This window comes from Sinocyclocheilus anshuiensis, unplaced genomic scaffold (assembly GCF_001515605.1).
Source record: "Sinocyclocheilus anshuiensis isolate Anshui unplaced genomic scaffold, SAMN03320099.WGS_v1.1 scaffold1050, whole genome shotgun sequence".
NCBI classification, from domain to species: domain Eukaryota; kingdom Metazoa; phylum Chordata; class Actinopteri; order Cypriniformes; family Cyprinidae; genus Sinocyclocheilus; species Sinocyclocheilus anshuiensis.
This window is the reverse complement of record NW_015536519.1, coordinates 19,845-31,002: the sequence shown is the minus strand read 5'-3', so window position 1 is coordinate 31,002 and position 11,158 is coordinate 19,845. Positions and strand designations below refer to the sequence as shown.

General features: G+C 40.7%; 1 pseudogene; it reads right to left on the bottom strand.

Annotated features, from left to right (window-relative positions):
• The window catches only part of LOC107693440 (uncharacterized), a 52,690-nt pseudogene that overhangs the window by 30,501 nt on the left and 11,031 nt on the right, over positions 1-11,158 (bottom strand).

Here is an 11,158-nt window from a genome sequence, read left to right as displayed (position 1 = left end):
ATCCACAGCGCGAAGTTGATGTATTTCCTCAGCGACCAGCACGGATCAGCTCCAGGCATGACAAAGCAGATATCGTCCTCTTTTGGAAGACCAAACAAAGTTTTGCTTTCACAACGGAACACACAGCGCCTTCACGACATGGCGGCGTGTCTATGCAACAACAATACTACAGCGAGAATAAAAGTTACACCTTCTTTCTTTGCGTGAACATTTGGGCGGCATTATGCAAATCTTCCCACACAGTGACGTGGGGACGTGTTAGAACGAGCCGTTTTAGGTAGGCATGGTTGACTCTTAACTCTTATAAAGAATATCTCTTTGGATTTGAGACTTTAGTCTTTGCAACTTTACAGATCTTCTTTATGCACCAAGAGCTTGTAAAACTCCAAAGAGAAAGGAAAAATTGAAATCGCATCATATGACCCCTTTAAGTTTTGACTGTTTGGGGAATAGATTAAATGTTTTGGACTGCCGTCTTGAACTAAACGTGACGTGTTCGGTATGTGATACGTGTTGCACCGGGGCACTGTGCTTCTCGTCCGATGTGCGACCGCAACAAAACAGCACAATGAGAATGACTGATATTAACTAAATTAAACAGCTACATTTAAGTCAAATGCAAATCCTCATTACAAATGCATCATCACACAATATCTGCACTTCAGCGGGCAAAACGTACAGACGCTCCCTCCCATCACACAAAACCAACAAATGTAATGTGTTTAAGACAACACATCATGACAGCGCTGACACAAAACAAATTAGCGACAGACACTTCATGGCAAACAAGCAGTTTTTATAAATAATATTATTATTGGCTCAGCGGCCTAGTAAATGTCCTCACTTACGTTACTTGCATCTTCCACTATGACTTGAATAATAGCTAGTTAGTTTATCAGCGTATATATATTTTTTTCGGAGAGATCCCCACAGCGGGCGGAACTTAGTGATAACAAGGCCCGCCCATTTAGAGTAAAGATATGATTGGTCAATTTTTCTGTCAGTCGAAATTACTCCCCCGTTGATTTCCAATTGCTTGGCCCTCTGTAATTTCATAGCTGGACCGCCAATCACAGAGCCGCAAACGCTAGGTGGAAACATTCAATTATGGAGAAAATGGGCCTTGTTCATAAGTCCATTCACTGAATATGCCGATTTGAAGTTTTTTTTGTTTTTGTTTTTTTCACAGAAGTTGTATATTATTTAGGTGATGTTTGTCAAATTATGAATTGCTTAAATAATATTAGTAATAATTATTTTTATATTAAATATATTATATTTTAAAACATGTATTTAAAAATTTTAAATATTTTTTTTTACAATAAGTTAGGCCTTCTCTGAGGGCCTACAGGGCCCTGACGGTTCCCTACTGGCTCAAATACACCATAAGTCTTATTGTATAAAAGTTTTCACCCCCTCAATGAAAGTCTATGGGATTTTAGGTGGTTTTGATAGTCTGATTTACGAAAACCGTAAGCCGGATCAGTTAGAAAATATATAGCGACCCGAGTCAGACCAGTCTGAAGGTCTGGGCCGAGATTGGTGGTTGTAGCTTTAAAAGTCTAGGAGGAGATACATTTTAAAATTTGGTCTCAGAAGAAGAAGAAAAAGAAGAAGACGACAAGCCAACTTAATAATAAAAAGGCAATTTATGACCCCTTTAAAGCCGTTGACCAGTGTGAGATAAATTATCAAATGTGTGACCCCTTTCAGCCTTTACTTCTCTGAAAACCTTCTGATTTCCATGAAAAACAAAATTTTGCATATACCTATTTGAGTGTTTTTTTTTTTTTTTCAGAAAATGAGTTAGTGATTAGGAATGCAAATATGGGTGCTTAGGCAAATACAACTAAACACTAATTACAGAAAAGCACTACACGTTCATTCTGCATGTTATAGTTTCCAAGTTGAAGCAAAATAAAACCATCTGAAAAAATTTATCAATCTAATAAATCGTCTATTATGATATTGCGTTTTAATAAATAAATTATGCATAATTATACATTGACAATTTAAGCAAGTACATGGACAGTTTTAATGGTCTCTTACCAGTTTTCACTGCTTGAACTAGTGGACTTCCTGTAGAAAAATCTAAGTCACATAGGTTGATTTACAGTAAACCATTACCACATAAAAAAAAAACAAACATGCTATAACATTTATACTACAGAAATTAGACATTAGATTTATGCACTAAAGTAAGAGAAACTGGTATACTACTTACTTTTTTTTTCAATTGCTTCTTCTTGAACTGTGAAAATCCCTGTAGAAAAAAAGGGTTGCACTGTGTTTCACAGATTGACAGATGTATACTCCGATAGCACACACAAAACTACTCAAGTTAGACACATTTACATGTGGCTTTAACCAGTAAGAGAAACTGAAATTAACTTTTCCACGACATTCTAATTTATTGAGATGCACCTGTACTTGCATTTCTAAGGGAGAAAAACAGAAAGACTAATAAAGAAATATGTCTAATAAATATGACAATCTTTATTGCCATTGTTTTTGATGCCATTTATTGTTTATGATGAAACATTTTGGGGGGGAAAAAAATCACTGTAGCATACATTCAGTCAAAGAAATGTTTAGGGCAAATGATGTGATGACGCGCTGGAATAAAACAATAGATTTCTACGGATGCTTCCACATAGACCGCGAACATTCGCGCACCGAAAATGCAAAAAAAAAATTTTCGAACCAGTCCAACAAATATTTTCAGTTTCACAAAGCGAAAACATGGGCCATCCAATAAGATTTGAGCTAGGATCACATAACCTGGAGGAGCTGCTGTAGCACAAATAGGCAAGAGTGGTGGCGTTTTCGAAAACCAGTTTAAACAAACACAGAAGAAGAGTATCCCGGATAAGAGAAGAGAGTGGATGCTGAGTTCTTGTTATCGTTATTACTTGAGAACAGATTTATTCTCACATGTTCTTCATACAGAATAACATTTCTATTAATTGTTCACTGAATTATGTGATCTGTAGAGCACCGTCCGTTTTCTTTCACGTGTGCGAGTGTTATGAGTCAGAGCGCGTTAACTCTTTTTCTACACATGAAATATAAAAGCAAATAGACATATGATTATGACAATATATTTTCTGTATGTGTTTTGTATGCAGCTCATGGAATTTTTATAGCAATAAAGGATGTTTATGACAAATATTAGCAGTGTAGGGTTATTAAACATACAAAGAGTGCATGTGTCTGCTTATTAATCAAAATCAACTATAGATCACAATTGGAAGTTATTACAAGCACTCGTTTAACCAGGGCGCTGGCATGTTTCCCTCTTATGTGTCTGTATGCGCGTTTGAACAACAAAGCTGTACCTCCGACTAGAATGTCCAACAAAACTTCTGAATAATCAAAAACCGGAAAAATATTGTCAGGGATGTTTTGCTTAATGTTAAGGAGTTCATTTCTGGTAAAACTTATAGAAGAATGACAAAACACAGAACAAACAAACAAAAACATCAGAAGAATTGTGGAGCTCAGCGTCGTGGCTGCCATTTGCGGCGCCGTCTTTTTCGATCTTGTTGATAAACATGGTCGATGAATGATCTTGATCAAATGTTTTACAAATATCAGTGGGATTTCTGATAAATGATACATAACAGTTAACCCTCTGGGGTCCGAGGGTGTTTTGGGGCCCTGGAGAAGTTTTGACATGCCCTGACATTTGTGCTTTTTTCAGTTGCTTATAAACATTTTAATGGCTAAAGACATGTGGCTAGACATGTCAAGCTTTCTATAGATACAATATATATCTCATGTCTCTTTGTCGAGTATTCGCTGAGTTTCAGTTCATTTTAATGATGCATTTCTAAATGAAGATCACGCAGACCAAGGCGGCAGACAGCACACCCTGTTTGTTTTCTTTATTTTATAAAAGCACAAAGTTTTGTTGTTATTATGTGTGTATACAAATAAAAGTAGACTCTTTACAGATTCGATTGATGTATTGCTCTTATCTGTACGATTAAAACTGATGGAGTAATTTAATTTCCTTTAGGAGCTTTAAAAAAAAAATGCAACAAAACGTGCCGGCATGTTTGTCAACCCCAGAGGGTTAATTCTGACAAATGAATTCTGTTGGGATTTTTGGTCTTGAATGACAGTAGAATTGATAGCATTCATTGTAGCAAAGTATTGTATGTTTCTTGATGTAGACTGTACTCTACAAGTTCGAAAATTTTACTTCAATATACACTAAATACTTTGTCCTTACTTTCTTCTTTACTGTAATAAATCATTTTTCTAAGAGACACCTGGGGAATTGTTTATAAAACATTGCATAGAGACCGCACATTTTAGATCATTTCTTAAATGTACATTAACAAGTTTGTTTGCCTATATAATCTTTAGGAAATTGTGTGTACACTTATTTGGCTTGCTGTCCACTGATGAGGGGCTCGATGAAGCAGCTTCAACTCAAGCTCTGATATACCCCCCCAGGGACTTGATATAGGATGATTACTACAGGGCAAGGTACCTAAGATGAAGGTGGAGATTGGTGAGGAGGAGGGATGCTAGAACAGCTGAGACTGGAGAGAGGTAAGCAACTGCTTTTACCTGCTTTTATTTTGGATACCCAAATACTTGAAGAATAATCGTGATACCCCCCAAAAGGAGCAGAAAGAGGGAGATAAACATAGAGTTACCATCCTTCCGATGCGAGGGTTTAAATCACGTAGGGACATGCGGGCCCGATGCACCCGAGGGACAGACGAACCTTGGTACCTCCAGTCCGCTTGTTCGGATGGGAGGGCTCACACTGCAATCCGAATGGGAGAGCCCCCATAGTTAATAACATGGAGGATCACACAGCGATTCAGAAAGGGAGAGCCCCCTCTTTGCCCGAACGGAAATATCACACTGTGATTCGACCGGGAGAGCTCCCACACATTTTGAAGGAGAGAGCTCCCTATTGGTATCAAAGAAGATCTCATTCTGCAATCAAAACGGGAGTGCCCACACTGCGACTCGAATGGGAGAGCCTGGACAACATCTGGATGGGGGAGCCCACACGGCGATTCGATTGGGAGAGCCCACTCCAGGAGTGGTAGCTCACACCGATCCGAAAAGGGAGAGCTCTAACTGCATCCAGATGAATAGGAGCCCTGTGGGGCTATCTAAGCGGAAAGATGTGGAATAGTAGGGGGGAAGCGGTCCAGCTCAGAAAGATGCTAGTGTTTGGTGAGCTTGTCTAATGTGATGAAGATCAGATCGAACATATGTTTCGAAGGTATGAGACGTCCATCGACCCAGCATTTTAATTTGGTGTTTGGAAAGTCCCCTCTGAGCTGCTGAGGTGGCTGCACCTATGTGGAAGGAATGGGAAGAGAAATGTTTAGTTGGCATGCCAGATCTGTTGAGGATGGTTTTGAGATTATTTTGGAACAAATGTACAGAGGCAGGAAGGTTTTTATCATCGATAAAAAGAGGGTCGAGAGGAGAGGTAATTTGGGATTTCCTCTGGTGAAGAAAAAAGGGCTATGGACTGATATGGTTGGATGGGGGATGGCAAATTGAAAATGAAGATTGAATTGCTGCGTTTCAGTTGGTCAGTTTTGCTTTGTTTGATGTTGAAACGTATGATGTCGTGGTTTATAATTTGAAGGTCGGTGAATGTAGGATGTATGGCTGGGTTGAAGTTTGAGTTGGTGGTGAGTTCTGAGACTCTGAGAAAGCCGAAGAAAGCCAAATTGAACATGGCATCTAGGGTTCTTGTTTTGTTAGGGGAAAATTAACCTGAACGGAGAGTAGTTAGGCAGATGCTGAGGAGGTCGATGGTTAGGGGTTGTCTAGTGTCTGGATGAGGGGGATTGTTTTTTTGTAAAACTTTAATGAGGAGAGAAATCTGAGGGTTTGAAATGTTGGGGCACTGTTGGCCATAGATGAGCTTGAAAAAGAAATGAATGCCACTGAGGTAGACTTTGATTGATCCTGGTTTAATTTAATTGATATGATTGAGGTAAGTGATGAAGGAGGATATTGAGAGAAGGGAAAACTCAGGAAAAACCATATTGTGAGCTCTGTGGAAGATTTTGAAAGAAATCCAAGCTGTCCAGTAGGTTTGGAGTGTTCTGGGAGAAACGGCTTGTAAAATGGTATTGGTAGATAGGGTATGGAGGTGTATGAGGGGGTGGTCTAGACGAATAAGAGTTCTCAATAAGGAGGAACTGGAGTTGGGTTGGAATTTGCATCAGGAGCCAATGTTCTGAATGTCTGAAAATGAAAACGAGATAAAGCGTCAGCGATTTCATTTTGATGACCAGGAATATGTTCAGCTTTAATGACAAATTGGTGACAGGCGGAGATCCAAATTAGACAATTCCATCGTTTCAGCATGTGTAGTGTGTCATAGTGGACGACAACCGATTCCGCGTCTGCGATGCTTAACGACATCACGACAGAAAGACTAGCATGTTTAATTTATTTTCAGTCGTCCACGACGAGTTCTGTCACATTGGTGACGGTGACCAATAGCAGCACAGAAGCTCTTTCATACACAGGTTTCAAACATGGCAAAACGAAAGAGAGATGATGGTGCTGCTAGGTGGAATTATGAGATGGTCCCCCTGCCTGTATGATGTGTCATCGAGGGACTACCACGACAGAACAAAGAAAGAAAAATGTTGGCGAACTATAGTGGAAGCACTTCAGCAATGTTTACACTCTCGTTTTCGGAAGTCAGTCGCTAGTTCCGCCTTCTCGATGACATCACACGCGTCGTTAAAGACGGCATGCGATGAATGGTCGGGAACCAACGTGTAGTCTGACATGTTTCTTGACCACGACATGACAAGATTTTAGGAGTCAAAATCGTGTAATCTGACACAGTGAATATCGTGACCGACAAAAATATAGTGTAGTCTGAACCTGGCATTAGAAAGGGTATGATTTTTGGAGCATTAGAACGGCCTATGTTGATACATTGGACGGTGGCATAATTATCACAGTGAAAGAGGATGCTTTTTGTTGACCTTTCGGAGTCCCATAGATAGGCTGCTACTCTATTGGGTATAGCTTGAAAAGGGAAGTTGATTCGGCAGTTTGACTTGTGTTAGTGAGCTCAGGTGGCCAGGTTGAGGCGAACCAACGTCCTCTATAGAAACCTCCGAAACCTGTGGAAGGGGCAGCGTCAGCGAATAAGGAGATGTCGGGACAGAAAATCATCTTAGAAGAAGGTTATTCCATTCCAACTCTTTAAGAACATTATCCATAATTTCAAGTCTGCCCGACATGGTTGGCTAAGAGAAATTATTTGTTCTAGACCAGAGGCTGAAGTAGCGAGAGTTAGCAGGTGGGAAATCAAAGGCCGGCCTTGGGGAATTATGTGCATGGCGTAATTTAGGTGGCCTAGAAGCGAAAGCAAATCACACTTGCTGCAATGGTTAGTATCTAACAAGTTTGATGCAATTGTGATTATGCAATCTAATTTTTCTTTGGGGAGAGAGGCTTGGAATTTGACAGAGTCAAGGAGGATACCGAGAAATTCGAAGAATGTAGAAGGGCCCTTGTTTTTTTCCGGGGGAGAGGGGAACTACTAGTTTTGAAAACACTGATTGGATGACAGTTAAGTGTTTGGCTGCAGGAGAATGACTTGGAGAAATGACAAGGAAATCGTCAAGGAGATGGATGAGGTATGGGATGGCATAATTGTTTTGTAAAATCCAGCAGAGCGCATCAGAAAGCATATCAAACAGTTTTGCACTGCTTTTACAGCCAAAAGTAAGACGGACTGCGAAGTAGAATTTTTCATTCCAACAAATGCCAAACAGATGCCAGAAATCTGGGTGAATGGGCATGACTTTAAAAGCAGATGTTATGTCGACCTTTGCTAGCCAGGCTCCGGGACTAGCATTTTTTATGAGAATGATTGCTTGGTCAATGTCGTGATAGTTTAGGGAGAATTTGTCTAGTGGAATTAGACTATTGATACTCAGATGGTAATTTCCGTGAGGAGCGGACAGATCAATGATGAGTTGCTTTTTGCCGTAACATTTTCTGGTGGCTACTCCAATAGGACTTATACGAAATAATTAGAAAGGTGGAGAATCGAAAGTGACAATCATGAATCCAGAATCTAATTATTTTTTGATGAGGGCTTCGACTATGTTGGGTTCGGCTGTCGCAGATTGCAAGTTATTGCAGATCATGCTAGAATTGGGTATACTTTCCAAACCGGGGTCAAAACCTTCTTTCAAACCTGACAGATGGAATTGAGTGAAATTTTATCTGGATGGTTTTCCAGTTCACTAGCTAGTGAAGAAATAATAATAGGGAAAGAAAGGTACTTTTGTAACTTTTTATTAAGGTTAGCAGATGAGCAGCGAACAGGGCAATTGGATCGCGCATGAGCTCCACCACAGAAATTGCAGACGTGGAGGAAGCGGCACCGTTGTCTGATGCAGCCTGATGTATTAAAACTGTTACACACTTGTCTGCCTGAAACTGAAGTGAAGATCTGGTCACGATCGCTTCTTGAGTGAGGGGTGTATGAAGTGGATTTTGGAGCTTGAGACGTCACTGGATTGGTTGGAGGATTTGGGTTGGTTTGGGGACTTTCTGAGATTGAATGAATAATGGACCTGCAGATGGCACAAGAGAGGCTTTGAACTCCTAGGAAAACTTGATTGTACAGTTCGAGGTCTAGGGCTGCCCAATATGGACATTGGTTCCAGTGGGTGACGCGGGCTGAGCATTTGGCTGCGAAAAGCTTATGGTAGGTATAAAAATGACATAATTTAGTTCCCTGCGTCTGTTAGGATATGAAGCGCAAATAACTTCCGTGTATCTACCAAAGGCTATTCAGAATTTTGCCAGTGTGAGAACACGTTTTGGTTGAGGTATGGAATTTTTTAGATCGATGGTTAAAGGGCCACAGTCAAAAGAGCGGTGGTATTCATTGATGGGAACTGAAGTTAGCAGAGAAGGAATATCTGCCCCTGATAAAATTAGGGAACGGAAGTGAGTTGAGACTGGAGGTGGATCCATAGTGACTGCGTTGGGAGGAGCTGGAAGACGGACTGCTGTAGCGAGGGAATGAGCTGGCAAGTGGATTGGGCTTGAGGAAGAAGATAGATGCTGGGCAGGGGGCCCTAGTACTGACTGGTGTCCAAGATGGCTAGGAGGAGCTGAAGCGAGAGGAGGGGGAGGGTTAGCAGGCAAAAGGGGGGAAGGGATCCTCTGCGGAGGCAACCTCACGCTAGGGACTGAGCCAGGGGGAATGTTAGGAGAAATTTGAGGCACAGAAGGGAGGAGAAGGGGATGAGAAGAAATAGCATTAAAGGATAGAGGAGGGGGGAGGAGAGATCGCTAGTGAAGGCAGCCTCGCGCTAAGATCAGCTCTCTGAGAAGGGGGTGAGAAAAAGGTAACCGTCTGCGAAGATGTTGAGCATGGGTTATCAAGAAAATAATTGAAAAGAGGTGGAAAAACAGAAGGAAGTACGGAAGAGTGAGTTGGGATAGATTGGTCTTGCCTGGGGAGTGGAGTAACCTGCATATGATAATTTGTGAGCGCTGAAGGAACTGCGGAACTGTTTTTTGCGGCCGCTGTTGTTGGCCGGGCGGAAAGGCCGGCGGACGAGGAAGTGTGAGCGGCTGTAGTTTTTTCCCCTTTGGTCTTTGCTGTGGCCTCTGGAGTAGTGTGCTGTAAATGACTGCATTCAGAACGCCGAGCAGGGGGAGAAACAGAAATGGATGAGGACTGGGTCTTCTTTTTTGGAGAAGTTGAGGTGTTTGTTGGGATGCTGGAGCTGTTATTGGAGTTAATAAGTATGTAGTGACCAAAGTGTGATTTTCTTGTCACTTTTTCTAGACGCCATTACAGTGAATTCAATAGTGCTCCAATGACGAGATGGTAAGCTACGATGGTGGTTTAGTTTATTCACATAAAAAAGTAATAAACAAAGAAATAATTAGTACAATGGCGTTATCCACAAAAACAAACTTATTGTAGGCAATGATTGAAACCTTACATCTGCTGCCATCTTCCACAGTTCCACGAGCGAGCCCATTACGTCATCTACTAGGGACGCAATATTTAAACAATCTTTCGTAATATTTTTTTAGCCAGCAGGTGTCACTATATTCACATTAACAACAAATTAAATGGCTCATACAAAGTAGATCGTAGAGTTGAGCTTTTGATGATCTGCGGGAGAAATAAAGTCCGGAGTTTGAGAGGGCTTGACGTAGGCTGTTGACGGACCATTTTGAAATGGGTGGAATCTGAGGAATGGCGGCAGCAGAATGAAGAGATGGACAAGGCACAGTTACCACTGGCGATCTTGAAGGTGGAGGAGAGAGTAGTCTTCTGGAGCGTGGTTTGTATGAGTGCTGGATTTTTTGGCCAGAGCGCTCAGAGGGAGACTCCTTGTTTGGATCTGTGTGGTCCAGTGATATACGAGTTGCGACGTTTGGTGTCTCTGGGCAGGAGAAAAGTTTGTCATCTGAAGGAAAAAGCTGGATGTCCGGTATGCTTGACATTCTGTACGACATTACCGGAAGATGACTGACTACCAGAAGAGAGACTGGAGAGAGGTAAGCAGCTACTTATATACTCTAGCTGTTGATTGAAAGATTAGATTAATTCGCTCCTCCCTAACTTACGTTTAGGAACTTCTTTACATGTGATTCAGAGAAATGAATGTATACACACAATGTGTCTTTTTACAGTACAAACAGGCCTACCGCAATATACAGTATATATATATATATATAGCTGCCACTGCCGCTATATATATATATATATATATATATATATAGAACACATATGACTACAATTTTACAAGCACATGATTTTACTATAGTCTTTATTTATTTATTGGAGAAATTTGTGCATATTTATACTCAGTGTTGACGTATCTTCTACATGCACTTTTTAAAAATGTTATTTTAAAGAAGAATCCAAAAGTTATATTTGCCATGGTAATGAGGAGCCAGTCATGTTTTAACATATATTACCTTCATTCTTATACTACAATAATTAAGTCATCATAACGTGGCATCATATCATAAAATGGACTTCATGCTGTCTAGAATGGGCAAGGGAAATAATCGTGTTATGGGTTAAACCATTTATATACTAAACTTTACATGGCATTACACTTTTGAGGGAAGCTTGCAGCTATTTGTAGCAGGA